This window comes from Lithobates pipiens, unplaced genomic scaffold (genome assembly GCF_037356315.1).
Source record: "Lithobates pipiens isolate NorthernLeopardFrog02 unplaced genomic scaffold, aLitPip1_a1.2 Scaffold_8, whole genome shotgun sequence".
Taxonomy (NCBI): Eukaryota; Metazoa; Chordata; class Amphibia; order Anura; family Ranidae; genus Lithobates; species Lithobates pipiens.
Window position 1 is genome coordinate 609,391,090 of NW_027507903.1, and position 23,183 is coordinate 609,414,272.

General features: G+C 52.9%; 54 non-coding genes across 54 annotated transcripts; 28 read left to right on the forward strand and 26 right to left on the reverse strand.

Annotated features, from left to right (window-relative positions):
- Positions 1–341: 341 nt before the first annotated feature.
- On the reverse strand, positions 342–415 carry TRNAI-AAU (transfer RNA isoleucine (anticodon AAU)). Its single transcript has one exon. It is a non-coding gene; the product is annotated as a tRNA-Ile (tRNA).
- Positions 416–541: 126 nt separating this feature from the next.
- On the forward strand, positions 542–613 carry TRNAW-CCA (transfer RNA tryptophan (anticodon CCA)). The gene has a single exon. It is a non-coding gene; the product is annotated as a tRNA-Trp (tRNA).
- A 564-nt stretch (positions 614–1,177) lies between these two features.
- On the reverse strand, positions 1,178–1,251 carry TRNAI-AAU (transfer RNA isoleucine (anticodon AAU)). The gene has a single exon. It is a non-coding gene; the product is annotated as a tRNA-Ile (tRNA).
- A 126-nt stretch (positions 1,252–1,377) lies between these two features.
- On the forward strand, positions 1,378–1,449 carry TRNAW-CCA (transfer RNA tryptophan (anticodon CCA)). The gene has a single exon. It is a non-coding gene; the product is annotated as a tRNA-Trp (tRNA).
- Positions 1,450–2,013: 564 nt separating this feature from the next.
- Positions 2,014–2,087, reverse strand: TRNAI-AAU (transfer RNA isoleucine (anticodon AAU)). Its single transcript has one exon. It is a non-coding gene; the product is annotated as a tRNA-Ile (tRNA).
- Positions 2,088–2,213: 126 nt separating this feature from the next.
- On the forward strand, positions 2,214–2,285 carry TRNAW-CCA (transfer RNA tryptophan (anticodon CCA)). The gene has a single exon. It is a non-coding gene; the product is annotated as a tRNA-Trp (tRNA).
- A 564-nt stretch (positions 2,286–2,849) lies between these two features.
- TRNAI-AAU (transfer RNA isoleucine (anticodon AAU)) lies at positions 2,850–2,923 on the reverse strand. Its single transcript has one exon. It is a non-coding gene; the product is annotated as a tRNA-Ile (tRNA).
- A 126-nt stretch (positions 2,924–3,049) lies between these two features.
- Positions 3,050–3,121, forward strand: TRNAW-CCA (transfer RNA tryptophan (anticodon CCA)). The gene has a single exon. It is a non-coding gene; the product is annotated as a tRNA-Trp (tRNA).
- Positions 3,122–3,685: 564 nt separating this feature from the next.
- TRNAI-AAU (transfer RNA isoleucine (anticodon AAU)) lies at positions 3,686–3,759 on the reverse strand. Its single transcript has one exon. It is a non-coding gene; the product is annotated as a tRNA-Ile (tRNA).
- A 126-nt stretch (positions 3,760–3,885) lies between these two features.
- Positions 3,886–3,957, forward strand: TRNAW-CCA (transfer RNA tryptophan (anticodon CCA)). The gene has a single exon. It is a non-coding gene; the product is annotated as a tRNA-Trp (tRNA).
- A 564-nt stretch (positions 3,958–4,521) lies between these two features.
- On the reverse strand, positions 4,522–4,595 carry TRNAI-AAU (transfer RNA isoleucine (anticodon AAU)). The gene has a single exon. It is a non-coding gene; the product is annotated as a tRNA-Ile (tRNA).
- A 126-nt stretch (positions 4,596–4,721) lies between these two features.
- On the forward strand, positions 4,722–4,793 carry TRNAW-CCA (transfer RNA tryptophan (anticodon CCA)). Its single transcript has one exon. It is a non-coding gene; the product is annotated as a tRNA-Trp (tRNA).
- Positions 4,794–5,357: 564 nt separating this feature from the next.
- Positions 5,358–5,431, reverse strand: TRNAI-AAU (transfer RNA isoleucine (anticodon AAU)). The gene has a single exon. It is a non-coding gene; the product is annotated as a tRNA-Ile (tRNA).
- Positions 5,432–5,557: 126 nt separating this feature from the next.
- Positions 5,558–5,629, forward strand: TRNAW-CCA (transfer RNA tryptophan (anticodon CCA)). Its single transcript has one exon. It is a non-coding gene; the product is annotated as a tRNA-Trp (tRNA).
- A 564-nt stretch (positions 5,630–6,193) lies between these two features.
- TRNAI-AAU (transfer RNA isoleucine (anticodon AAU)) lies at positions 6,194–6,267 on the reverse strand. Its single transcript has one exon. It is a non-coding gene; the product is annotated as a tRNA-Ile (tRNA).
- A 126-nt stretch (positions 6,268–6,393) lies between these two features.
- Positions 6,394–6,465, forward strand: TRNAW-CCA (transfer RNA tryptophan (anticodon CCA)). The gene has a single exon. It is a non-coding gene; the product is annotated as a tRNA-Trp (tRNA).
- Positions 6,466–7,029: 564 nt separating this feature from the next.
- TRNAI-AAU (transfer RNA isoleucine (anticodon AAU)) lies at positions 7,030–7,103 on the reverse strand. The gene has a single exon. It is a non-coding gene; the product is annotated as a tRNA-Ile (tRNA).
- Positions 7,104–7,229: 126 nt separating this feature from the next.
- On the forward strand, positions 7,230–7,301 carry TRNAW-CCA (transfer RNA tryptophan (anticodon CCA)). The gene has a single exon. It is a non-coding gene; the product is annotated as a tRNA-Trp (tRNA).
- Positions 7,302–7,865: 564 nt separating this feature from the next.
- Positions 7,866–7,939, reverse strand: TRNAI-AAU (transfer RNA isoleucine (anticodon AAU)). The gene has a single exon. It is a non-coding gene; the product is annotated as a tRNA-Ile (tRNA).
- A 126-nt stretch (positions 7,940–8,065) lies between these two features.
- TRNAW-CCA (transfer RNA tryptophan (anticodon CCA)) lies at positions 8,066–8,137 on the forward strand. Its single transcript has one exon. It is a non-coding gene; the product is annotated as a tRNA-Trp (tRNA).
- Positions 8,138–8,701: 564 nt separating this feature from the next.
- On the reverse strand, positions 8,702–8,775 carry TRNAI-AAU (transfer RNA isoleucine (anticodon AAU)). The gene has a single exon. It is a non-coding gene; the product is annotated as a tRNA-Ile (tRNA).
- Positions 8,776–8,901: 126 nt separating this feature from the next.
- Positions 8,902–8,973, forward strand: TRNAW-CCA (transfer RNA tryptophan (anticodon CCA)). The gene has a single exon. It is a non-coding gene; the product is annotated as a tRNA-Trp (tRNA).
- Positions 8,974–9,537: 564 nt separating this feature from the next.
- Positions 9,538–9,611, reverse strand: TRNAI-AAU (transfer RNA isoleucine (anticodon AAU)). The gene has a single exon. It is a non-coding gene; the product is annotated as a tRNA-Ile (tRNA).
- A 126-nt stretch (positions 9,612–9,737) lies between these two features.
- On the forward strand, positions 9,738–9,809 carry TRNAW-CCA (transfer RNA tryptophan (anticodon CCA)). Its single transcript has one exon. It is a non-coding gene; the product is annotated as a tRNA-Trp (tRNA).
- A 564-nt stretch (positions 9,810–10,373) lies between these two features.
- Positions 10,374–10,447, reverse strand: TRNAI-AAU (transfer RNA isoleucine (anticodon AAU)). The gene has a single exon. It is a non-coding gene; the product is annotated as a tRNA-Ile (tRNA).
- Positions 10,448–10,573: 126 nt separating this feature from the next.
- TRNAW-CCA (transfer RNA tryptophan (anticodon CCA)) lies at positions 10,574–10,645 on the forward strand. Its single transcript has one exon. It is a non-coding gene; the product is annotated as a tRNA-Trp (tRNA).
- A 564-nt stretch (positions 10,646–11,209) lies between these two features.
- TRNAI-AAU (transfer RNA isoleucine (anticodon AAU)) lies at positions 11,210–11,283 on the reverse strand. The gene has a single exon. It is a non-coding gene; the product is annotated as a tRNA-Ile (tRNA).
- Positions 11,284–11,409: 126 nt separating this feature from the next.
- TRNAW-CCA (transfer RNA tryptophan (anticodon CCA)) lies at positions 11,410–11,481 on the forward strand. The gene has a single exon. It is a non-coding gene; the product is annotated as a tRNA-Trp (tRNA).
- A 564-nt stretch (positions 11,482–12,045) lies between these two features.
- On the reverse strand, positions 12,046–12,119 carry TRNAI-AAU (transfer RNA isoleucine (anticodon AAU)). The gene has a single exon. It is a non-coding gene; the product is annotated as a tRNA-Ile (tRNA).
- Positions 12,120–12,245: 126 nt separating this feature from the next.
- On the forward strand, positions 12,246–12,317 carry TRNAW-CCA (transfer RNA tryptophan (anticodon CCA)). The gene has a single exon. It is a non-coding gene; the product is annotated as a tRNA-Trp (tRNA).
- A 564-nt stretch (positions 12,318–12,881) lies between these two features.
- Positions 12,882–12,955, reverse strand: TRNAI-AAU (transfer RNA isoleucine (anticodon AAU)). Its single transcript has one exon. It is a non-coding gene; the product is annotated as a tRNA-Ile (tRNA).
- Positions 12,956–13,081: 126 nt separating this feature from the next.
- Positions 13,082–13,153, forward strand: TRNAW-CCA (transfer RNA tryptophan (anticodon CCA)). Its single transcript has one exon. It is a non-coding gene; the product is annotated as a tRNA-Trp (tRNA).
- Positions 13,154–13,717: 564 nt separating this feature from the next.
- On the reverse strand, positions 13,718–13,791 carry TRNAI-AAU (transfer RNA isoleucine (anticodon AAU)). The gene has a single exon. It is a non-coding gene; the product is annotated as a tRNA-Ile (tRNA).
- Positions 13,792–13,917: 126 nt separating this feature from the next.
- TRNAW-CCA (transfer RNA tryptophan (anticodon CCA)) lies at positions 13,918–13,989 on the forward strand. Its single transcript has one exon. It is a non-coding gene; the product is annotated as a tRNA-Trp (tRNA).
- A 564-nt stretch (positions 13,990–14,553) lies between these two features.
- Positions 14,554–14,627, reverse strand: TRNAI-AAU (transfer RNA isoleucine (anticodon AAU)). The gene has a single exon. It is a non-coding gene; the product is annotated as a tRNA-Ile (tRNA).
- A 126-nt stretch (positions 14,628–14,753) lies between these two features.
- On the forward strand, positions 14,754–14,825 carry TRNAW-CCA (transfer RNA tryptophan (anticodon CCA)). Its single transcript has one exon. It is a non-coding gene; the product is annotated as a tRNA-Trp (tRNA).
- Positions 14,826–15,589: 764 nt separating this feature from the next.
- TRNAW-CCA (transfer RNA tryptophan (anticodon CCA)) lies at positions 15,590–15,661 on the forward strand. Its single transcript has one exon. It is a non-coding gene; the product is annotated as a tRNA-Trp (tRNA).
- Positions 15,662–16,209: 548 nt separating this feature from the next.
- On the reverse strand, positions 16,210–16,283 carry TRNAI-AAU (transfer RNA isoleucine (anticodon AAU)). Its single transcript has one exon. It is a non-coding gene; the product is annotated as a tRNA-Ile (tRNA).
- A 126-nt stretch (positions 16,284–16,409) lies between these two features.
- Positions 16,410–16,481, forward strand: TRNAW-CCA (transfer RNA tryptophan (anticodon CCA)). The gene has a single exon. It is a non-coding gene; the product is annotated as a tRNA-Trp (tRNA).
- Positions 16,482–17,245: 764 nt separating this feature from the next.
- Positions 17,246–17,317, forward strand: TRNAW-CCA (transfer RNA tryptophan (anticodon CCA)). The gene has a single exon. It is a non-coding gene; the product is annotated as a tRNA-Trp (tRNA).
- Positions 17,318–17,881: 564 nt separating this feature from the next.
- Positions 17,882–17,955, reverse strand: TRNAI-AAU (transfer RNA isoleucine (anticodon AAU)). The gene has a single exon. It is a non-coding gene; the product is annotated as a tRNA-Ile (tRNA).
- Positions 17,956–18,081: 126 nt separating this feature from the next.
- On the forward strand, positions 18,082–18,153 carry TRNAW-CCA (transfer RNA tryptophan (anticodon CCA)). Its single transcript has one exon. It is a non-coding gene; the product is annotated as a tRNA-Trp (tRNA).
- A 564-nt stretch (positions 18,154–18,717) lies between these two features.
- Positions 18,718–18,791, reverse strand: TRNAI-AAU (transfer RNA isoleucine (anticodon AAU)). The gene has a single exon. It is a non-coding gene; the product is annotated as a tRNA-Ile (tRNA).
- Positions 18,792–18,917: 126 nt separating this feature from the next.
- On the forward strand, positions 18,918–18,989 carry TRNAW-CCA (transfer RNA tryptophan (anticodon CCA)). Its single transcript has one exon. It is a non-coding gene; the product is annotated as a tRNA-Trp (tRNA).
- Positions 18,990–19,553: 564 nt separating this feature from the next.
- On the reverse strand, positions 19,554–19,627 carry TRNAI-AAU (transfer RNA isoleucine (anticodon AAU)). Its single transcript has one exon. It is a non-coding gene; the product is annotated as a tRNA-Ile (tRNA).
- A 126-nt stretch (positions 19,628–19,753) lies between these two features.
- Positions 19,754–19,825, forward strand: TRNAW-CCA (transfer RNA tryptophan (anticodon CCA)). The gene has a single exon. It is a non-coding gene; the product is annotated as a tRNA-Trp (tRNA).
- Positions 19,826–20,389: 564 nt separating this feature from the next.
- On the reverse strand, positions 20,390–20,463 carry TRNAI-AAU (transfer RNA isoleucine (anticodon AAU)). Its single transcript has one exon. It is a non-coding gene; the product is annotated as a tRNA-Ile (tRNA).
- A 126-nt stretch (positions 20,464–20,589) lies between these two features.
- On the forward strand, positions 20,590–20,661 carry TRNAW-CCA (transfer RNA tryptophan (anticodon CCA)). The gene has a single exon. It is a non-coding gene; the product is annotated as a tRNA-Trp (tRNA).
- A 564-nt stretch (positions 20,662–21,225) lies between these two features.
- On the reverse strand, positions 21,226–21,299 carry TRNAI-AAU (transfer RNA isoleucine (anticodon AAU)). Its single transcript has one exon. It is a non-coding gene; the product is annotated as a tRNA-Ile (tRNA).
- A 126-nt stretch (positions 21,300–21,425) lies between these two features.
- TRNAW-CCA (transfer RNA tryptophan (anticodon CCA)) lies at positions 21,426–21,497 on the forward strand. The gene has a single exon. It is a non-coding gene; the product is annotated as a tRNA-Trp (tRNA).
- A 535-nt stretch (positions 21,498–22,032) lies between these two features.
- Positions 22,033–22,106, reverse strand: TRNAI-AAU (transfer RNA isoleucine (anticodon AAU)). Its single transcript has one exon. It is a non-coding gene; the product is annotated as a tRNA-Ile (tRNA).
- A 126-nt stretch (positions 22,107–22,232) lies between these two features.
- TRNAW-CCA (transfer RNA tryptophan (anticodon CCA)) lies at positions 22,233–22,304 on the forward strand. The gene has a single exon. It is a non-coding gene; the product is annotated as a tRNA-Trp (tRNA).
- A 564-nt stretch (positions 22,305–22,868) lies between these two features.
- On the reverse strand, positions 22,869–22,942 carry TRNAI-AAU (transfer RNA isoleucine (anticodon AAU)). The gene has a single exon. It is a non-coding gene; the product is annotated as a tRNA-Ile (tRNA).
- A 126-nt stretch (positions 22,943–23,068) lies between these two features.
- Positions 23,069–23,140, forward strand: TRNAW-CCA (transfer RNA tryptophan (anticodon CCA)). Its single transcript has one exon. It is a non-coding gene; the product is annotated as a tRNA-Trp (tRNA).
- Positions 23,141–23,183: the final 43 nt, after the last annotated feature.

Here is a 23,183-nt window from a genome sequence, read left to right on the forward strand (position 1 = left end):
AGCATGTAAAACCTGCAAGGGTCAGAAGGTGCTTTGCAAGGCGTTATGGGTTGTTTTTCTTTCCCGAAGAATACATGTCTTACCTCGGGTTCTAACATAAGCGTGCAGAGAGGCTCCAGGGCTTGTGGCGTCAGCTAACTTTTTGTTTTCCCACAATCTTTAGCAGATATGGTTCTGGATCTTGGAGCCTTGAGGTGTTGTGGGACATAATTAAGCTGGGACATAATTAAGCTGCGCCACTAGCGAAATAGGCATCTTTGCTATCCGTTGAGTAGGTTAAAGAAAACTAGGCCAAGCGCCGACGGCCATAGGAATCCACCGCGGTTGGAATAAAAGGGCAATGGCCCGTACGGGGATCGAACCCGCGACCTTGGCGTTATTAGCACCACGCTCTAACCAACTGAGCTAACCGGCCGAAACTTGCATAGGGAGAGCCGGCCAAAGCTGGCACAGGGCTATCAGGGCAACCAGGTCAATCTGTGGGCAACCGCTGAAGAATTGACGCCGGAGTAGCCTAAAGCTTTCCAGAGCCACCACAGCTGACCTCGTGGCGCAACGGTAGCGCGTCTGACTCCAGATCAGAAGGTTGCGTGTTCAAATCACGTCGGGGTCATGTTGGTTTTCATCGTCACCCACCCAAGCCAGGCTCCTCTGGCCCCTCCGCGTTGTCCCATCATTCCATTCCGGCTCCCACCCACGCAGGCTCCCGATCACCCTCAGAAGGCTGGGTGAACAGCCAAACCTAAAGAGCATGTGCCGTAGGCCTGGAAGAAGCTCCACTCCTGGGCTCATAGCATTGGGTGGAGGGTTGCAAAGCCTCAAATTAATAAGAATCAAGCATGTAAAACCTGCAAGGGTCAGAAGGTGCTTTGCAAGGCGTTATGGGTTGTTTTTCTTTCCCGAAGAATACATGTCTTACCTCGGGTTCTAACATAAGCGTGCAGAGAGGCTCCAGGGCTTGTGGCGTCAGCTAACTTTTTGTTTTCCCACAATCTTTAGCAGATATGGTTCTGGATCTTGGAGCCTTGAGGTGTTGTGGGACATAATTAAGCTGGGACATAATTAAGCTGCGCCACTAGCGAAATAGGCATCTTTGCTATCCGTTGAGTAGGTTAAAGAAAACTAGGCCAAGCGCCGACGGCCATAGGAATCCACCGCGGTTGGAATAAAAGGGCAATGGCCCGTACGGGGATCGAACCCGCGACCTTGGCGTTATTAGCACCACGCTCTAACCAACTGAGCTAACCGGCCGAAACTTGCATAGGGAGAGCCGGCCAAAGCTGGCACAGGGCTATCAGGGCAACCAGGTCAATCTGTGGGCAACCGCTGAAGAATTGACGCCGGAGTAGCCTAAAGCTTTCCAGAGCCACCACAGCTGACCTCGTGGCGCAACGGTAGCGCGTCTGACTCCAGATCAGAAGGTTGCGTGTTCAAATCACGTCGGGGTCATGTTGGTTTTCATCGTCACCCACCCAAGCCAGGCTCCTCTGGCCCCTCCGCGTTGTCCCATCATTCCATTCCGGCTCCCACCCACGCAGGCTCCCGATCACCCTCAGAAGGCTGGGTGAACAGCCAAACCTAAAGAGCATGTGCCGTAGGCCTGGAAGAAGCTCCACTCCTGGGCTCATAGCATTGGGTGGAGGGTTGCAAAGCCTCAAATTAATAAGAATCAAGCATGTAAAACCTGCAAGGGTCAGAAGGTGCTTTGCAAGGCGTTATGGGTTGTTTTTCTTTCCCGAAGAATACATGTCTTACCTCGGGTTCTAACATAAGCGTGCAGAGAGGCTCCAGGGCTTGTGGCGTCAGCTAACTTTTTGTTTTCCCACAATCTTTAGCAGATATGGTTCTGGATCTTGGAGCCTTGAGGTGTTGTGGGACATAATTAAGCTGGGACATAATTAAGCTGCGCCACTAGCGAAATAGGCATCTTTGCTATCCGTTGAGTAGGTTAAAGAAAACTAGGCCAAGCGCCGACGGCCATAGGAATCCACCGCGGTTGGAATAAAAGGGCAATGGCCCGTACGGGGATCGAACCCGCGACCTTGGCGTTATTAGCACCACGCTCTAACCAACTGAGCTAACCGGCCGAAACTTGCATAGGGAGAGCCGGCCAAAGCTGGCACAGGGCTATCAGGGCAACCAGGTCAATCTGTGGGCAACCGCTGAAGAATTGACGCCGGAGTAGCCTAAAGCTTTCCAGAGCCACCACAGCTGACCTCGTGGCGCAACGGTAGCGCGTCTGACTCCAGATCAGAAGGTTGCGTGTTCAAATCACGTCGGGGTCATGTTGGTTTTCATCGTCACCCACCCAAGCCAGGCTCCTCTGGCCCCTCCGCGTTGTCCCATCATTCCATTCCGGCTCCCACCCACGCAGGCTCCCGATCACCCTCAGAAGGCTGGGTGAACAGCCAAACCTAAAGAGCATGTGCCGTAGGCCTGGAAGAAGCTCCACTCCTGGGCTCATAGCATTGGGTGGAGGGTTGCAAAGCCTCAAATTAATAAGAATCAAGCATGTAAAACCTGCAAGGGTCAGAAGGTGCTTTGCAAGGCGTTATGGGTTGTTTTTCTTTCCCGAAGAATACATGTCTTACCTCGGGTTCTAACATAAGCGTGCAGAGAGGCTCCAGGGCTTGTGGCGTCAGCTAACTTTTTGTTTTCCCACAATCTTTAGCAGATATGGTTCTGGATCTTGGAGCCTTGAGGTGTTGTGGGACATAATTAAGCTGGGACATAATTAAGCTGCGCCACTAGCGAAATAGGCATCTTTGCTATCCGTTGAGTAGGTTAAAGAAAACTAGGCCAAGCGCCGACGGCCATAGGAATCCACCGCGGTTGGAATAAAAGGGCAATGGCCCGTACGGGGATCGAACCCGCGACCTTGGCGTTATTAGCACCACGCTCTAACCAACTGAGCTAACCGGCCGAAACTTGCATAGGGAGAGCCGGCCAAAGCTGGCACAGGGCTATCAGGGCAACCAGGTCAATCTGTGGGCAACCGCTGAAGAATTGACGCCGGAGTAGCCTAAAGCTTTCCAGAGCCACCACAGCTGACCTCGTGGCGCAACGGTAGCGCGTCTGACTCCAGATCAGAAGGTTGCGTGTTCAAATCACGTCGGGGTCATGTTGGTTTTCATCGTCACCCACCCAAGCCAGGCTCCTCTGGCCCCTCCGCGTTGTCCCATCATTCCATTCCGGCTCCCACCCACGCAGGCTCCCGATCACCCTCAGAAGGCTGGGTGAACAGCCAAACCTAAAGAGCATGTGCCGTAGGCCTGGAAGAAGCTCCACTCCTGGGCTCATAGCATTGGGTGGAGGGTTGCAAAGCCTCAAATTAATAAGAATCAAGCATGTAAAACCTGCAAGGGTCAGAAGGTGCTTTGCAAGGCGTTATGGGTTGTTTTTCTTTCCCGAAGAATACATGTCTTACCTCGGGTTCTAACATAAGCGTGCAGAGAGGCTCCAGGGCTTGTGGCGTCAGCTAACTTTTTGTTTTCCCACAATCTTTAGCAGATATGGTTCTGGATCTTGGAGCCTTGAGGTGTTGTGGGACATAATTAAGCTGGGACATAATTAAGCTGCGCCACTAGCGAAATGGGCATCTTTGCTATCCGTTGAGTAGGTTAAAGAAAACTAGGCCAAGCGCCGACGGCCATAGGAATCCACCGCGGTTGGAATAAAAGGGCAATGGCCCGTACGGGGATCGAACCCGCGACCTTGGCGTTATTAGCACCACGCTCTAACCAACTGAGCTAACCGGCCGAAACTTGCATAGGGAGAGCCGGCCAAAGCTGGCACAGGGCTATCAGGGCAACCAGGTCAATCTGTGGGCAACCGCTGAAGAATTGACGCCGGAGTAGCCTAAAGCTTTCCAGAGCCACCACAGCTGACCTCGTGGCGCAACGGTAGCGCGTCTGACTCCAGATCAGAAGGTTGCGTGTTCAAATCACGTCGGGGTCATGTTGGTTTTCATCGTCACCCACCCAAGCCAGGCTCCTCTGGCCCCTCCGCGTTGTCCCATCATTCCATTCCGGCTCCCACCCACGCAGGCTCCCGATCACCCTCAGAAGGCTGGGTGAACAGCCAAACCTAAAGAGCATGTGCCGTAGGCCTGGAAGAAGCTCCACTCCTGGGCTCATAGCATTGGGTGGAGGGTTGCAAAGCCTCAAATTAATAAGAATCAAGCATGTAAAACCTGCAAGGGTCAGAAGGTGCTTTGCAAGGCGTTATGGGTTGTTTTTCTTTCCCGAAGAATACATGTCTTACCTCGGGTTCTAACATAAGCGTGCAGAGAGGCTCCAGGGCTTGTGGCGTCAGCTAACTTTTTGTTTTCCCACAATCTTTAGCAGATATGGTTCTGGATCTTGGAGCCTTGAGGTGTTGTGGGACATAATTAAGCTGGGACATAATTAAGCTGCGCCACTAGCGAAATAGGCATCTTTGCTATCCGTTGAGTAGGTTAAAGAAAACTAGGCCAAGCGCCGACGGCCATAGGAATCCACCGCGGTTGGAATAAAAGGGCAATGGCCCGTACGGGGATCGAACCCGCGACCTTGGCGTTATTAGCACCACGCTCTAACCAACTGAGCTAACCGGCCGAAACTTGCATAGGGAGAGCCGGCCAAAGCTGGCACAGGGCTATCAGGGCAACCAGGTCAATCTGTGGGCAACCGCTGAAGAATTGACGCCGGAGTAGCCTAAAGCTTTCCAGAGCCACCACAGCTGACCTCGTGGCGCAACGGTAGCGCGTCTGACTCCAGATCAGAAGGTTGCGTGTTCAAATCACGTCGGGGTCATGTTGGTTTTCATCGTCACCCACCCAAGCCAGGCTCCTCTGGCCCCTCCGCGTTGTCCCATCATTCCATTCCGGCTCCCACCCACGCAGGCTCCCGATCACCCTCAGAAGGCTGGGTGAACAGCCAAACCTAAAGAGCATGTGCCGTAGGCCTGGAAGAAGCTCCACTCCTGGGCTCATAGCATTGGGTGGAGGGTTGCAAAGCCTCAAATTAATAAGAATCAAGCATGTAAAACCTGCAAGGGTCAGAAGGTGCTTTGCAAGGCGTTATGGGTTGTTTTTCTTTCCCGAAGAATACATGTCTTACCTCGGGTTCTAACATAAGCGTGCAGAGAGGCTCCAGGGCTTGTGGCGTCAGCTAACTTTTTGTTTTCCCACAATCTTTAGCAGATATGGTTCTGGATCTTGGAGCCTTGAGGTGTTGTGGGACATAATTAAGCTGGGACATAATTAAGCTGCGCCACTAGCGAAATAGGCATCTTTGCTATCCGTTGAGTAGGTTAAAGAAAACTAGGCCAAGCGCCGACGGCCATAGGAATCCACCGCGGTTGGAATAAAAGGGCAATGGCCCGTACGGGGATCGAACCCGCGACCTTGGCGTTATTAGCACCACGCTCTAACCAACTGAGCTAACCGGCCGAAACTTGCATAGGGAGAGCCGGCCAAAGCTGGCACAGGGCTATCAGGGCAACCAGGTCAATCTGTGGGCAACCGCTGAAGAATTGACGCCGGAGTAGCCTAAAGCTTTCCAGAGCCACCACAGCTGACCTCGTGGCGCAACGGTAGCGCGTCTGACTCCAGATCAGAAGGTTGCGTGTTCAAATCACGTCGGGGTCATGTTGGTTTTCATCGTCACCCACCCAAGCCAGGCTCCTCTGGCCCCTCCGCGTTGTCCCATCATTCCATTCCGGCTCCCACCCACGCAGGCTCCCGATCACCCTCAGAAGGCTGGGTGAACAGCCAAACCTAAAGAGCATGTGCCGTAGGCCTGGAAGAAGCTCCACTCCTGGGCTCATAGCATTGGGTGGAGGGTTGCAAAGCCTCAAATTAATAAGAATCAAGCATGTAAAACCTGCAAGGGTCAGAAGGTGCTTTGCAAGGCGTTATGGGTTGTTTTTCTTTCCCGAAGAATACATGTCTTACCTCGGGTTCTAACATAAGCGTGCAGAGAGGCTCCAGGGCTTGTGGCGTCAGCTAACTTTTTGTTTTCCCACAATCTTTAGCAGATATGGTTCTGGATCTTGGAGCCTTGAGGTGTTGTGGGACATAATTAAGCTGGGACATAATTAAGCTGCGCCACTAGCGAAATAGGCATCTTTGCTATCCGTTGAGTAGGTTAAAGAAAACTAGGCCAAGCGCCGACGGCCATAGGAATCCACCGCGGTTGGAATAAAAGGGCAATGGCCCGTACGGGGATCGAACCCGCGACCTTGGCGTTATTAGCACCACGCTCTAACCAACTGAGCTAACCGGCCGAAACTTGCATAGGGAGAGCCGGCCAAAGCTGGCACAGGGCTATCAGGGCAACCAGGTCAATCTGTGGGCAACCGCTGAAGAATTGACGCCGGAGTAGCCTAAAGCTTTCCAGAGCCACCACAGCTGACCTCGTGGCGCAACGGTAGCGCGTCTGACTCCAGATCAGAAGGTTGCGTGTTCAAATCACGTCGGGGTCATGTTGGTTTTCATCGTCACCCACCCAAGCCAGGCTCCTCTGGCCCCTCCGCGTTGTCCCATCATTCCATTCCGGCTCCCACCCACGCAGGCTCCCGATCACCCTCAGAAGGCTGGGTGAACAGCCAAACCTAAAGAGCATGTGCCGTAGGCCTGGAAGAAGCTCCACTCCTGGGCTCATAGCATTGGGTGGAGGGTTGCAAAGCCTCAAATTAATAAGAATCAAGCATGTAAAACCTGCAAGGGTCAGAAGGTGCTTTGCAAGGCGTTATGGGTTGTTTTTCTTTCCCGAAGAATACATGTCTTACCTCGGGTTCTAACATAAGCGTGCAGAGAGGCTCCAGGGCTTGTGGCGTCAGCTAACTTTTTGTTTTCCCACAATCTTTAGCAGATATGGTTCTGGATCTTGGAGCCTTGAGGTGTTGTGGGACATAATTAAGCTGGGACATAATTAAGCTGCGCCACTAGCGAAATAGGCATCTTTGCTATCCGTTGAGTAGGTTAAAGAAAACTAGGCCAAGCGCCGACGGCCATAGGAATCCACCGCGGTTGGAATAAAAGGGCAATGGCCCGTACGGGGATCGAACCCGCGACCTTGGCGTTATTAGCACCACGCTCTAACCAACTGAGCTAACCGGCCGAAACTTGCATAGGGAGAGCCGGCCAAAGCTGGCACAGGGCTATCAGGGCAACCAGGTCAATCTGTGGGCAACCGCTGAAGAATTGACGCCGGAGTAGCCTAAAGCTTTCCAGAGCCACCACAGCTGACCTCGTGGCGCAACGGTAGCGCGTCTGACTCCAGATCAGAAGGTTGCGTGTTCAAATCACGTCGGGGTCATGTTGGTTTTCATCGTCACCCACCCAAGCCAGGCTCCTCTGGCCCCTCCGCGTTGTCCCATCATTCCATTCCGGCTCCCACCCACGCAGGCTCCCGATCACCCTCAGAAGGCTGGGTGAACAGCCAAACCTAAAGAGCATGTGCCGTAGGCCTGGAAGAAGCTCCACTCCTGGGCTCATAGCATTGGGTGGAGGGTTGCAAAGCCTCAAATTAATAAGAATCAAGCATGTAAAACCTGCAAGGGTCAGAAGGTGCTTTGCAAGGCGTTATGGGTTGTTTTTCTTTCCCGAAGAATACATGTCTTACCTCGGGTTCTAACATAAGCGTGCAGAGAGGCTCCAGGGCTTGTGGCGTCAGCTAACTTTTTGTTTTCCCACAATCTTTAGCAGATATGGTTCTGGATCTTGGAGCCTTGAGGTGTTGTGGGACATAATTAAGCTGGGACATAATTAAGCTGCGCCACTAGCGAAATAGGCATCTTTGCTATCCGTTGAGTAGGTTAAAGAAAACTAGGCCAAGCGCCGACGGCCATAGGAATCCACCGCGGTTGGAATAAAAGGGCAATGGCCCGTACGGGGATCGAACCCGCGACCTTGGCGTTATTAGCACCACGCTCTAACCAACTGAGCTAACCGGCCGAAACTTGCATAGGGAGAGCCGGCCAAAGCTGGCACAGGGCTATCAGGGCAACCAGGTCAATCTGTGGGCAACCGCTGAAGAATTGACGCCGGAGTAGCCTAAAGCTTTCCAGAGCCACCACAGCTGACCTCGTGGCGCAACGGTAGCGCGTCTGACTCCAGATCAGAAGGTTGCGTGTTCAAATCACGTCGGGGTCATGTTGGTTTTCATCGTCACCCACCCAAGCCAGGCTCCTCTGGCCCCTCCGCGTTGTCCCATCATTCCATTCCGGCTCCCACCCACGCAGGCTCCCGATCACCCTCAGAAGGCTGGGTGAACAGCCAAACCTAAAGAGCATGTGCCGTAGGCCTGGAAGAAGCTCCACTCCTGGGCTCATAGCATTGGGTGGAGGGTTGCAAAGCCTCAAATTAATAAGAATCAAGCATGTAAAACCTGCAAGGGTCAGAAGGTGCTTTGCAAGGCGTTATGGGTTGTTTTTCTTTCCCGAAGAATACATGTCTTACCTCGGGTTCTAACATAAGCGTGCAGAGAGGCTCCAGGGCTTGTGGCGTCAGCTAACTTTTTGTTTTCCCACAATCTTTAGCAGATATGGTTCTGGATCTTGGAGCCTTGAGGTGTTGTGGGACATAATTAAGCTGGGACATAATTAAGCTGCGCCACTAGCGAAATAGGCATCTTTGCTATCCGTTGAGTAGGTTAAAGAAAACTAGGCCAAGCGCCGACGGCCATAGGAATCCACCGCGGTTGGAATAAAAGGGCAATGGCCCGTACGGGGATCGAACCCGCGACCTTGGCGTTATTAGCACCACGCTCTAACCAACTGAGCTAACCGGCCGAAACTTGCATAGGGAGAGCCGGCCAAAGCTGGCACAGGGCTATCAGGGCAACCAGGTCAATCTGTGGGCAACCGCTGAAGAATTGACGCCGGAGTAGCCTAAAGCTTTCCAGAGCCACCACAGCTGACCTCGTGGCGCAACGGTAGCGCGTCTGACTCCAGATCAGAAGGTTGCGTGTTCAAATCACGTCGGGGTCATGTTGGTTTTCATCGTCACCCACCCAAGCCAGGCTCCTCTGGCCCCTCCGCGTTGTCCCATCATTCCATTCCGGCTCCCACCCACGCAGGCTCCCGATCACCCTCAGAAGGCTGGGTGAACAGCCAAACCTAAAGAGCATGTGCCGTAGGCCTGGAAGAAGCTCCACTCCTGGGCTCATAGCATTGGGTGGAGGGTTGCAAAGCCTCAAATTAATAAGAATCAAGCATGTAAAACCTGCAAGGGTCAGAAGGTGCTTTGCAAGGCGTTATGGGTTGTTTTTCTTTCCCGAAGAATACATGTCTTACCTCGGGTTCTAACATAAGCGTGCAGAGAGGCTCCAGGGCTTGTGGCGTCAGCTAACTTTTTGTTTTCCCACAATCTTTAGCAGATATGGTTCTGGATCTTGGAGCCTTGAGGTGTTGTGGGACATAATTAAGCTGGGACATAATTAAGCTGCGCCACTAGCGAAATAGGCATCTTTGCTATCCGTTGAGTAGGTTAAAGAAAACTAGGCCAAGCGCCGACGGCCATAGGAATCCACCGCGGTTGGAATAAAAGGGCAATGGCCCGTACGGGGATCGAACCCGCGACCTTGGCGTTATTAGCACCACGCTCTAACCAACTGAGCTAACCGGCCGAAACTTGCATAGGGAGAGCCGGCCAAAGCTGGCACAGGGCTATCAGGGCAACCAGGTCAATCTGTGGGCAACCGCTGAAGAATTGACGCCGGAGTAGCCTAAAGCTTTCCAGAGCCACCACAGCTGACCTCGTGGCGCAACGGTAGCGCGTCTGACTCCAGATCAGAAGGTTGCGTGTTCAAATCACGTCGGGGTCATGTTGGTTTTCATCGTCACCCACCCAAGCCAGGCTCCTCTGGCCCCTCCGCGTTGTCCCATCATTCCATTCCGGCTCCCACCCACGCAGGCTCCCGATCACCCTCAGAAGGCTGGGTGAACAGCCAAACCTAAAGAGCATGTGCCGTAGGCCTGGAAGAAGCTCCACTCCTGGGCTCATAGCATTGGGTGGAGGGTTGCAAAGCCTCAAATTAATAAGAATCAAGCATGTAAAACCTGCAAGGGTCAGAAGGTGCTTTGCAAGGCGTTATGGGTTGTTTTTCTTTCCCGAAGAATACATGTCTTACCTCGGGTTCTAACATAAGCGTGCAGAGAGGCTCCAGGGCTTGTGGCGTCAGCTAACTTTTTGTTTTCCCACAATCTTTAGCAGATATGGTTCTGGATCTTGGAGCCTTGAGGTGTTGTGGGACATAATTAAGCTGGGACATAATTAAGCTGCGCCACTAGCGAAATAGGCATCTTTGCTATCCGTTGAGTAGGTTAAAGAAAACTAGGCCAAGCGCCGACGGCCATAGGAATCCACCGCGGTTGGAATAAAAGGGCAATGGCCCGTACGGGGATCGAACCCGCGACCTTGGCGTTATTAGCACCACGCTCTAACCAACTGAGCTAACCGGCCGAAACTTGCATAGGGAGAGCCGGCCAAAGCTGGCACAGGGCTATCAGGGCAACCAGGTCAATCTGTGGGCAACCGCTGAAGAATTGACGCCGGAGTAGCCTAAAGCTTTCCAGAGCCACCACAGCTGACCTCGTGGCGCAACGGTAGCGCGTCTGACTCCAGATCAGAAGGTTGCGTGTTCAAATCACGTCGGGGTCATGTTGGTTTTCATCGTCACCCACCCAAGCCAGGCTCCTCTGGCCCCTCCGCGTTGTCCCATCATTCCATTCCGGCTCCCACCCACGCAGGCTCCCGATCACCCTCAGAAGGCTGGGTGAACAGCCAAACCTAAAGAGCATGTGCCGTAGGCCTGGAAGAAGCTCCACTCCTGGGCTCATAGCATTGGGTGGAGGGTTGCAAAGCCTCAAATTAATAAGAATCAAGCATGTAAAACCTGCAAGGGTCAGAAGGTGCTTTGCAAGGCGTTATGGGTTGTTTTTCTTTCCCGAAGAATACATGTCTTACCTCGGGTTCTAACATAAGCGTGCAGAGAGGCTCCAGGGCTTGTGGCGTCAGCTAACTTTTTGTTTTCCCACAATCTTTAGCAGATATGGTTCTGGATCTTGGAGCCTTGAGGTGTTGTGGGACATAATTAAGCTGGGACATAATTAAGCTGCGCCACTAGCGAAATAGGCATCTTTGCTATCCGTTGAGTAGGTTAAAGAAAACTAGGCCAAGCGCCGACGGCCATAGGAATCCACCGCGGTTGGAATAAAAGGGCAATGGCCCGTACGGGGATCGAACCCGCGACCTTGGCGTTATTAGCACCACGCTCTAACCAACTGAGCTAACCGGCCGAAACTTGCATAGGGAGAGCCGGCCAAAGCTGGCACAGGGCTATCAGGGCAACCAGGTCAATCTGTGGGCAACCGCTGAAGAATTGACGCCGGAGTAGCCTAAAGCTTTCCAGAGCCACCACAGCTGACCTCGTGGCGCAACGGTAGCGCGTCTGACTCCAGATCAGAAGGTTGCGTGTTCAAATCACGTCGGGGTCATGTTGGTTTTCATCGTCACCCACCCAAGCCAGGCTCCTCTGGCCCCTCCGCGTTGTCCCATCATTCCATTCCGGCTCCCACCCACGCAGGCTCCCGATCACCCTCAGAAGGCTGGGTGAACAGCCAAACCTAAAGAGCATGTGCCGTAGGCCTGGAAGAAGCTCCACTCCTGGGCTCATAGCATTGGGTGGAGGGTTGCAAAGCCTCAAATTAATAAGAATCAAGCATGTAAAACCTGCAAGGGTCAGAAGGTGCTTTGCAAGGCGTTATGGGTTGTTTTTCTTTCCCGAAGAATACATGTCTTACCTCGGGTTCTAACATAAGCGTGCAGAGAGGCTCCAGGGCTTGTGGCGTCAGCTAACTTTTTGTTTTCCCACAATCTTTAGCAGATATGGTTCTGGATCTTGGAGCCTTGAGGTGTTGTGGGACATAATTAAGCTGGGACATAATTAAGCTGCGCCACTAGCGAAATGGGCATCTTTGCTATCCGTTGAGTAGGTTAAAGAAAACTAGGCCAAGCGCCGACGGCCATAGGAATCCACCGCGGTTGGAATAAAAGGGCAATGGCCCGTACGGGGATCGAACCCGCGACCTTGGCGTTATTAGCACCACGCTCTAACCAACTGAGCTAACCGGCCGAAACTTGCATAGGGAGAGCCGGCCAAAGCTGGCACAGGGCTATCAGGGCAACCAGGTCAATCTGTGGGCAACCGCTGAAGAATTGACGCCGGAGTAGCCTAAAGCTTTCCAGAGCCACCACAGCTGACCTCGTGGCGCAACGGTAGCGCGTCTGACTCCAGATCAGAAGGTTGCGTGTTCAAATCACGTCGGGGTCATGTTGGTTTTCATCGTCACCCACCCAAGCCAGGCTCCTCTGGCCCCTCCGCGTTGTCCCATCATTCCATTCCGGCTCCCACCCACGCAGGCTCCCGATCACCCTCAGAAGGCTGGGTGAACAGCCAAACCTAAAGAGCATGTGCCGTAGGCCTGGAAGAAGCTCCACTCCTGGGCTCATAGCATTGGGTGGAGGGTTGCAAAGCCTCAAATTAATAAGAATCAAGCATGTAAAACCTGCAAGGGTCAGAAGGTGCTTTGCAAGGCGTTATGGGTTGTTTTTCTTTCCCGAAGAATACATGTCTTACCTCGGGTTCTAACATAAGCGTGCAGAGAGGCTCCAGGGCTTGTGGCGTCAGCTAACTTTTTGTTTTCCCACAATCTTTAGCAGATATGGTTCTGGATCTTGGAGCCTTGAGGTGTTGTGGGACATAATTAAGCTGGGACATAATTAAGCTGCGCCACTAGCGAAATAGGCATCTTTGCTATCCGTTGAGTAGGTTAAAGAAAACTAGGCCAAGCGCCGACGGCCATAGGAATCCACCGCGGTTGGAATAAAAGGGCAATGGCCCGTACGGGGATCGAACCCGCGACCTTGGCGTTATTAGCACCACGCTCTAACCAACTGAGCTAACCGGCCGAAACTTGCATAGGGAGAGCCGGCCAAAGCTGGCACAGGGCTATCAGGGCAACCAGGTCAATCTGTGGGCAACCGCTGAAGAATTGACGCCGGAGTAGCCTAAAGCTTTCCAGAGCCACCACAGCTGACCTCGTGGCGCAACGGTAGCGCGTCTGACTCCAGATCAGAAGGTTGCGTGTTCAAATCACGTCGGGGTCATGTTGGTTTTCATCGTCACCCACCCAAGCCAGGCTCCTCTGGCCCCTCCGCGTTGTCCCATCATTCCATTCCGGCTCCCACCCACGCAGGCTCCCGATCACCCTCAGAAGGCTGGGTGAACAGCCAAACCTAAAGAGCATGTGCCGTAGGCCTGGAAGAAGCTCCACTCCTGGGCTCATAGCATTGGGTGGAGGGTTGCAAAGCCTCAAATTAATAAGAATCAAGCATGTAAAACCTGCAAGGGTCAGAAGGTGCTTTGCAAGGCGTTATGGGTTGTTTTTCTTTCCCGAAGAATACATGTCTTACCTCGGGTTCTAACATAAGCGTGCAGAGAGGCTCCAGGGCTTGTGGCGTCAGCTAACTTTTTGTTTTCCCACAATCTTTAGCAGATATGGTTCTGGATCTTGGAGCCTTGAGGTGTTGTGGGACATAATTAAGCTGGGACATAATTAAGCTGCGCCACTAGCGAAATAGGCATCTTTGCTATCCGTTGAGTAGGTTAAAGAAAACTAGGCCAAGCGCCGACGGCCATAGGAATCCACCGCGGTTGGAATAAAAGGGCAATGGCCCGTACGGGGATCGAACCCGCGACCTTGGCGTTATTAGCACCACGCTCTAACCAACTGAGCTAACCGGCCGAAACTTGCATAGGGAGAGCCGGCCAAAGCTGGCACAGGGCTATCAGGGCAACCAGGTCAATCTGTGGGCAACCGCTGAAGAATTGACGCCGGAGTAGCCTAAAGCTTTCCAGAGCCACCACAGCTGACCTCGTGGCGCAACGGTAGCGCGTCTGACTCCAGATCAGAAGGTTGCGTGTTCAAATCACGTCGGGGTCATGTTGGTTTTCATCGTCACCCACCCAAGCCAGGCTCCTCTGGCCCCTCCGCGTTGTCCCATCATTCCATTCCGGCTCCCACCCACGCAGGCTCCCGATCACCCTCAGAAGGCTGGGTGAACAGCCAAACCTAAAGAGCATGTGCCGTAGGCCTGGAAGAAGCTCCACTCCTGGGCTCATAGCATTGGGTGGAGGGTTGCAAAGCCTCAAATTAATAAGAATCAAGCATGTAAAACCTGCAAGGGTCAGAAGGTGCTTTGCAAGGCGTTATGGGTTGTTTTTCTTTCCCGAAGAATACATGTCTTACCTCGGGTTCTAACATAAGCGTGCAGAGAGGCTCCAGGGCTTGTGGCGTCAGCTAACTTTTTGTTTTCCCACAATCTTTAGCAGATATGGTTCTGGATCTTGGAGCCTTGAGGTGTTGTGGGACATAATTAAGCTGGGACATAATTAAGCTGCGCCACTAGCGAAATAGGCATCTTTGCTATCCGTTGAGTAGGTTAAAGAAAACTAGGCCAAGCGCCGACGGCCATAGGAATCCACCGCGGTTGGAATAAAAGGGCAATGGCCCGTACGGGGATCGAACCCGCGACCTTGGCGTTATTAGCACCACGCTCTAACCAACTGAGCTAACCGGCCGAAACTTGCATAGGGAGAGCCGGCCAAAGCTGGCACAGGGCTATCAGGGCAACCAGGTCAATCTGTGGGCAACCGCTGAAGAATTGACGCCGGAGTAGCCTAAAGCTTTCCAGAGCCACCACAGCTGACCTCGTGGCGCAACGGTAGCGCGTCTGACTCCAGATCAGAAGGTTGCGTGTTCAAATCACGTCGGGGTCATGTTGGTTTTCATCGTCACCCACCCAAGCCAGGCTCCTCTGGCCCCTCCGCGTTGTCCCATCATTCCATTCCGGCTCCCACCCACGCAGGCTCCCGATCACCCTCAGAAGGCTGGGTGAACAGCCAAACCTAAAGAGCATGTGCCGTAGGCCTGGAAGAAGCTCCACTCCTGGGCTCATAGCATTGGGTGGAGGGTTGCAAAGCCTCAAATTAATAAGAATCAAGCATGTAAAACCTGCAAGGGTCAGAAGGTGCTTTGCAAGGCGTTATGGGTTGTTTTTCTTTCCCGAAGAATACATGTCTTACCTCGGGTTCTAACATAAGCGTGCAGAGAGGCTCCAGGGCTTGTGGCGTCAGCTAACTTTTTGTTTTCCCACAATCTTTAGCAGATATGGTTCTGGATCTTGGAGCCTTGAGGTGTTGTGGGACATAATTAAGCTGGGACATAATTAAGCTGCGCCACTAGCGAAATAGGCATCTTTGCTATCCGTTGAGTAGGTTAAAGAAAACTAGGCCAAGCGCCGACGGCCATAGGAATCCACCGCGGTTGGAATAAAAGGGCAATGGCCCGTACGGGGATCGAACCCACGACCTTGGCGTTATTAGCACCACGCTCTAACCAACTGAGCTAACCGGCCGAAACTTGCATAGGGAGAGCCGGGCAAAGCTGGCACAGGGCTATCAGGGCAACCAGGTCAATCTGTGGGCAACCGCTGAAGAATTGACGCCGGAGTAGCCTAAAGCTTTCCAGAGCCACCACAGCTGACCTCGTGGCGCAACGGTAGCGCGTCTGACTCCAGATCAGAAGGTTGCGTGTTCAAATCACGTCGGGGTCATGTTGGTTTTCATCGTCACCCACCCAAGCCAGGCTCCTCTGGCCCCTCCGCGTTGTCCCATCATTCCATTCCGGCTCCCGATCACCCTCAGAAGGCTGGGTGAACAGCCAAACCTAAAGAGCATGTGCCGTAGGCCTGGAAGAAGCTCCACTCCTGGGCTCATAGCATTGGGTGGAGGGTTGCAAAGCCTCAAATTAATAAGAATCAAGCATGTAAAACCTGCAAGGGTCAGAAGGTGCTTTGCAAGGCGTTATGGGTTGTTTTTCTTTCCCGAAGAATACATGTCTTACCTCGGGTTCTAACATAAGCGTGCAGAGAGGCTCCAGGGCTTGTGGCGTCAGCTAACTTTTTGTTTTCCCACAATCTTTAGCAGATATGGTTCTGGATCTTGGAGCCTTGAGGTGTTGTGGGACATAATTAAGCTGGGACATAATTAAGCTGCGCCACTAGCGAAATAGGCATCTTTGCTATCCGTTGAGTAGGTTAAAGAAAACTAGGCCAAGCGCCGACGGCCATAGGAATCCACCGCGGTTGGAATAAAAGGGCAATGGCCCGTACGGGGATCGAACCCGCGACCTTGGCGTTATTAGCACCACGCTCTAACCAACTGAGCTAACCGGCCGAAACTTGCATAGGGAGAGCCGGCCAAAGCTGGCACAGGGCTATCAGGGCAACCAGGTCAATCTGTGGGCAACCGCTGAAGAATTGACGCCGGAGTAGCCTAAAGCTTTCCAGAGCCGCCACAGCTGACCTTGTGGCGCAACGGTAGCGCGTCTGACTCCAGATCAGAAGGTTGCGTGTTCAAATCACGTCGGGGTCATGTTGGTTTTCATCGTCACCCACCCAAGCCAGGCTCCTCTGGCCCCTCCGCGTTGTCCCATCATTCCATTCCGGCTCCCACCCACGCAGGCTCCCGATCACCCTCAGAAGGCTGGGTGAACAGCCAAACCTAAAGAGCATGTGCCGTAGGCCTGGAAGAAGCTCCACTCCTGGGCTCATAGCATTGGGTGGAGGGTTGCAAAGCCTCAAATTAATAAGAATCAAGCATGTAAAACCTGCAAGGGTCAGAAGGTGCTTTGCAAGGCGTTATGGGTTGTTTTTCTTTCCCGAAGAATACATGTCTTACCTCGGGTTCTAACATAAGCGTGCAGAGAGGCTCCAGGGCTTGTGGCGTCAGCTAACTTTTTGTTTTCCCACAATCTTTAGCAGATATGGTTCTGGATCTTGGAGCCTTGAGGTGTTGTGGGACATAATTAAGCTGGGACATAATTAAGCTGCGCCACTAGCGAAATAGGCATCTTTGCTATCCGTTGAGTAGGTTAAAGAAAACTAGGCCAAGCGCCGACGGCCATAGGAATCCACCGCGGTTGGAATAAAAGGGCAATGGCCGGAACGGGGATCGAACCCGCGACCTTGGCGTTATTAGCACCACGCTCTAACCAACTGAGCTAACCGGCCGAAACTTGCATAGGGAGAACCGGCCAAAGCTGGCACAGGGCTATCAGGGCAACCAGGTCAATCTGTGGGCAACCGCTGAAGAATTGACGCCGGAGTAGCCTAAAGCTTTCCAGAGCCACCACAGCTGACCTCGTGGCGCAACGGTAGCGCGTCTGACTCCAGATCAGAAGGTTGCGTGTTCAAATCACGTCGGGGTCATGTTGGTTTTCATCGTCACCCACCCAAGCCAGGCTCCTCTGGCCCCTCCGCGTTGTCCCATCATTCCATTCCGGCTCCCACCCACGCAGGCTCCCGATCACCCTCAGAAGGCTGGGTGAACAGCCAAACCTAAAGAGCATGTGCCGTAGGCCTGGAAGAAGCTCCACTCCTGGGCTCATAGCATTGGGTGGAGGGTTGCAAAGCCTCAAATTAATAAGAATCAAGCATGTAAAACCTGCAAGGGTCAGAAGGTGCTTTGCAAGGCGTTATGGGTTGTTTTTCTTTCCCGAAGAATACATGTCTTACCTCGGGTTCTAACATAAGCGTGCAGAGAGGCTCCAGGGCTTGTGGCGTCAGCTAACTTTTTGTTTTCCCACAATCTTTAGCAGATATGGTTCTGGATCTTGGAGCCTTGAGGTGTTGTGGGACATAATTAAGCTGGGACATAATTAAGCTGCGCCACTAGCGAAATAGGCATCTTTGCTATCCGTTGAGTAGGTTAAAGAAAACTAGGCCAAGCGCCGACGGCCATAGGAATCCACCGCGGTTGGAATAAAAGGGCAATGGCCCGTACGGGGATCGAACCCGCGACCTTGGCGTTATTAGCACCACGCTCTAACCAACTGAGCTAACCGGCCGAAACTTGCACAGGGAGAGCCGGCCAAAGCTGGCACAGGGCTATCAGGGCAACCAGGTCAATCTGTGGGCAACCGCTGAAGAATTGACGCCGGAGTAGCCTAAAGCTTTCCAGAGCCACCACAGCTGACCTCGTGGCGCAACGGTAGCGCGTCTGACTCCAGATCAGAAGGTTGCGTGTTCAAATCACGTCGGGGTCATGTTGGTTTTCATCGTCACCCACCCAAGCCAGGCTCCTCTGGCCCCTCCGCGTTGTCCCATCATTCCATTCCGGCTCCCACCCACGCAGGCTCCCGATCACCCTCAGAAGGCTGGGTGAACAGCCAAACCTAAAGAGCATGTGCCGTAGGCCTGGAAGAAGCTCCACTCCTGGGCTCATAGCATTGGGTGGAGGGTTGCAAAGCCTCAAATTAATAAGAATCAAGCATGTAAAACCTGCAAGGGTCAGAAGGTGCTTTGCAAGGCGTTATGGGTTGTTTTTCTTTCCCGAAGAATACATGTCTTACCTCGGGTTCTAACATAAGCGTGCAGAGAGGCTCCAGGGCTTGTGGCGTCAGCTAACTTTTTGTTTTCCCACAATCTTTAGCAGATATGGTTCTGGATCTTGGAGCCTTGAGGTGTTGTGGGACATAATTAAGCTGGGACATAATTAAGCTGCGCCACTAGCGAAATAGGCATCTTTGCTATCCGTTGAGTAGGTTAAAGAAAACTAGGCCAAGCGCCGACGGCCATAGGAATCCACCGCGGTTGGAATAAAAGGGCAATGGCCCGTACGGGGATCGAACCCGCGACCTTGGCGTTATTAGCACCACGCTCTAACCAACTGAGCTAACCGGCCGAAACTTGCATAGGGAGAGCCGGCCAAAGCTGGCACAGGGCTATCAGGGCAACCAGGTCAATCTGTGGGCAACCGCTGAAGAATTGACGCCGGAGTAGCCTAAAGCTTTCCAGAGCCACCACAGCTGACCTCGTGGCGCAACGGTAGCGCGTCTGACTCCAGATCAGAAGGTTGCGTGTTCAAATCACGTCGGGGTCATGTTGGTTTTCATCGTCACCCACCCAAGCCAGGCTCCTCTGGCCCCTCCGCGTTGTCCCATCATTCCATTCCGGCTCCCACCCACGCAGGCTCCCGATCACCCTCAGAAGGCTGGGTGAACAGCCAAACCTAAAGAGCATGTGCCGTAGGCCTGGAAGAAGCTCCACTCCTGGGCTCATAGCATTGGGTGGAGGGTTGCAAAGCCTCAAATTAATAAGAATCAAGCATGTAAAACCTGCAAGGGTCAGAAGGTGCTTTGCAAGGCGTTATGGGTTGTTTTTCTTTCCCGAAGAATACATGTCTTACCTCGGGTTCTAACATAAGCGTGCAGAGAGGCTCCAGGGCTTGTGGCGTCAGCTAACTTTTTGTTTTCCCACAATCTTTAGCAGATATGGTTCTGGATCTTGGAGCCTTGAGGTGTTGTGGGACATAATTAAGCTGGGACATAATTAAGCTGCGCCACTAGCGAAATAGGCATCTTTGCTATCCGTTGAGTAGGTTAAAGAAAACTAGGCCAAGCGCCGACGGCCATAGGAATCCACCGCGGTTGGAATAAAAGGGCAATGGCCCGTACGGGGATCGAACCCGCGACCTTGGCGTTATTAGCACCACGCTCTAACCAACTGAGCTAACCGGCCGAAACTTGCATAGGGAGAGCCGGCCAAAGCTGGCACAGGGCTATCAGGGCAACCAGGTCAATCTGTGGGCAACCGCTGAAGAATTGACGCCGGAGTAGCCTAAAGCTTTCCAGAGCCACCACAGCTGACCTCGTGGCGCAACGGTAGCGCGTCTGACTCCAGATCAGAAGGTTGCGTGTTCAAATCACGTCGGGGTCATGTTGGTTTTCATCGTCACCCACCCAAGCCAGGCTCCTCTGGCCCCTCCGCGTTGTCCCATCATTCCATTCCGGCTCCCACCCACGCAGGCTCCCGATCACCCTCAGAAGGCTGGGTGAACAGCCAAACCTAAAGAGCATGTGCCGTAGGCCTGGAAGAAGCTCCACTCCTGGGCTCATAGCATTGGGTGGAGGGTTGCAAAGCCTCAAATTAATAAGAATCAAGCATGTAAAACCTGCAAGGGTCAGAAGGTGCTTTGCAAGGCGTTATGGGTTGTTTTTCTTTCCCGAAGAATACATGTCTTACCTCGGGTTCTAACATAAGCGTGCAGAGAGGCTCCAGGGCTTGTGACGTCAGCTAACTTTTTGTTTTCCCACAATCTTTAGCAGATATGGTTCTGGATCTTGGAGCCTTGAGGTGTTGTGGGACATAATTAAGCTGGGACATAATTAAGCTGCGCCACTAGCGAAATAGGCATCTTTGCTATCCGTTGAGTAGGTTAAAGAAAACTAGGCCAAGCGCCGACGGCCATAGGAATCCACCGCGGTTGGAATAAAAGGGCAATGGCCCGTACGGGGATCGAACCCGCGACCTTGGCGTTATTAGCACCACGCTCTAACCAACTGAGCTAACCGGCCGAAACTTGCATAGGGAGAGCCGGCCAAAGCTGGCACAGGGCTATCAGGGCAACCAGGTCAATCTGTGGGCAACCGCTGAAGAATTGACGCCGGAGTAGCCTAAAGCTTTCCAGAGCCACCACAGCTGACCTCGTGGCGCAACGGTAGCGCGTCTGACTCCAGATCAGAAGGTTGCGTGTTCAAATCACGTCGGGGTCATGTTGGTTTTCATCGTCACCCACCCAAGCCAGGCTCCTCTGGCCCCTCCGCGTTGTCCCATCATTCCATTCCGGCTCCCACCCACGCAGGCTCCCGATCACCCTCAGAAGGCTGGGTGAACAGCCAAACCTAAAGAGCATGTGCCGTAGGCCTGGAAGAAGCTCCACTCCTGGGCTCATAGCATTGGGTGGAGGGTTGCAAAGCCTCAAATTAATAAGAATCAAGCATGTAAAACCTGCAAGGGTCAGAAGGTGCTTTGCAAGGCGTTATGGGTTGTTTTTCTTTCCCGAAGAATACATGTCTTACCTCGGGTTCTAACATAAGCGTGCAGAGAGGCTCCAGGGCTTGTGACGTCAGCTAACTTTTTGTTTTCCCACAATCTTTAGCAGATATGGTTCTGGATCTTGGAGCCTTGAGGTGTTGTGGGACATAATTAAGCTGGGACATAATTAAGCTGCGCCACTAGCGAAATAGGCATCTTTGCTATCCGTTGAGTAGGTTAAAGAAAACTAGGCCAAGCGCCGACGGCCATAGGAATCCACCGCGGTTGGAATAAAAGGGCAATGGCCCGTACGGGGATCGAACCCGCGACCTTGGCGTTATTAGCACCACGCTCTAACCAACTGAGCTAACCGGCCGAAACTTGCATAGGGAGAGCCGGCCAAAGCTGGCACAGGGCTATCAGGGCAACCAGGTCAATCTGTGGGCAACCGCTGAAGAATTGACGCCGGAGTAGCCTAAAGCTTTCCAGAGCCACCACAGCTGACCTCGTGGCGCAACGGTAGCGCGTCTGACTCCAGATCAGAAGGTTGCGTGTTCAAATCACGTCGGGGTCATGTTGGTTTTCATCGTCACCCACCCAAGCCAGGCTCCTCTGGCCCCTCCCACCCACGCAGGCTCCCGATCACCCTCAGAAGGCTGGGTGAACAGCCAAACCTAAAGAGCATGTGCCGTAGGCCTGGAAGAAGCTCCACTCCTGGGCTCATAGCATTGGGTGGAGGGTTGCAAAGCCTCAAATTAATAAGAATCAAGCATGTAAAACCTGCAAGGGTCAGAAGGTGCTTTGCAAGGCGTTATGGGTTGTTTTTCTTTCCCGAAGAATACATGTCTTACCTCGGGTTCTAACATAAGCGTGCAGAGAGGCTCCAGGGCTTGTGGCGTCAGCTAACTTTTTGTTTTCCCACAATCTTTAGCAGATATGGTTCTGGATCTTGGAGCCTTGAGGTGTTGTGGGACATAATTAAGCTGGGACATAATTAAGCTGCGCCACTAGCGAAATAGGCATCTTTGCTATCCGTTGAGTAGGTTAAAGAAAACTAGGCCAAGCGCCGACGGCCATAGGAATCCACCGCGGTTGGAATAAAAGGGCAATGGCCCGTACGGGGATCGAACCCGCGACCTTGGCGTTATTAGCACCACGCTCTAACCAACTGAGCTAACCGGCCGAAACTTGCACAGGGAGAGCCGGCCAAAGCTGGCACAGGGCTATCAGGGCAACCAGGTCAATCTGTGGGCAACCGCTGAAGAATTGACGCCGGAGTAGCCTAAAGCTTTCCAGAGCCACCACAGCTGACCTCGTGGCGCAACGGTAGCGCGTCTGACTCCAGATCAGAAGGTTGCGTGTTCAAATCACGTCGGGGTCATGTTGGTTTTCATCGTCACCCACCCAAGCCAGGCTCCTCTGGCCCCTCCGCGTTGTCCCATCATTCCATTCCGGCTCCCACCCACGCAGGCTCCCGATCACCCTCAGAAGGCTGGGTGAACAGCCAAACCTAAAGAGCATGTGCCGTAGGCCTGGAAGAAGCTCCACTCCTGGGCTCATAGCATTGGGTGGAGGGTTGCAAAGCCTCAAATTAATAAGAATCAAGCATGTAAAACCTGCAAGGGTCAGAAGGTGCTTTGCAAGGCGTTATGGGTTGTTTTTCTTTCCCGAAGAATACATGTCTTACCTCGGGTTCTAACATAAGCGTGCAGAGAGGCTCCAGGGCTTGTGGCGTCAGCTAACTTTTTGTTTTCCCACAATCTTTAGCAGATATGGTTCTGGATCTTGGAGCCTTGAGGTGTTGTGGGACATAATTAAGCTGGGACATAATTAAGCTGCGCCACTAGCGAAATAGGCATCTTTGCTATCCGTTGAGTAGGTTAAAGAAAACTAGGCCAAGCGCCGACGGCCATAGGAATCCACCGCGGTTGGAATAAAAGGGCAATGGCCCGTACGGGGATCGAACCCGCGACCTTGGCGTTATTAGCACCACGCTCTAACCAACTGAGCTAACCGGCCGAAACTTGCACAGGGAGAGCTGGCCAAAGCTGGCACAGGGCTATCAGGGCAACCAGGTCAATCTGTGGGCAACCGCTGAAGAATTGACGCCGGAGTAGCCTAAAGCTTTCCAGAGCCACCACAGCTGACCTCGTGGCGCAACGGTAGCGCGTCTGACTCCAGATCAGAAGGTTGCGTGTTCAAATCACGTCGGGGTCATGTTGGTTTTCATCGTCACCCACCCAAGCCAGGCTCCTCTGGC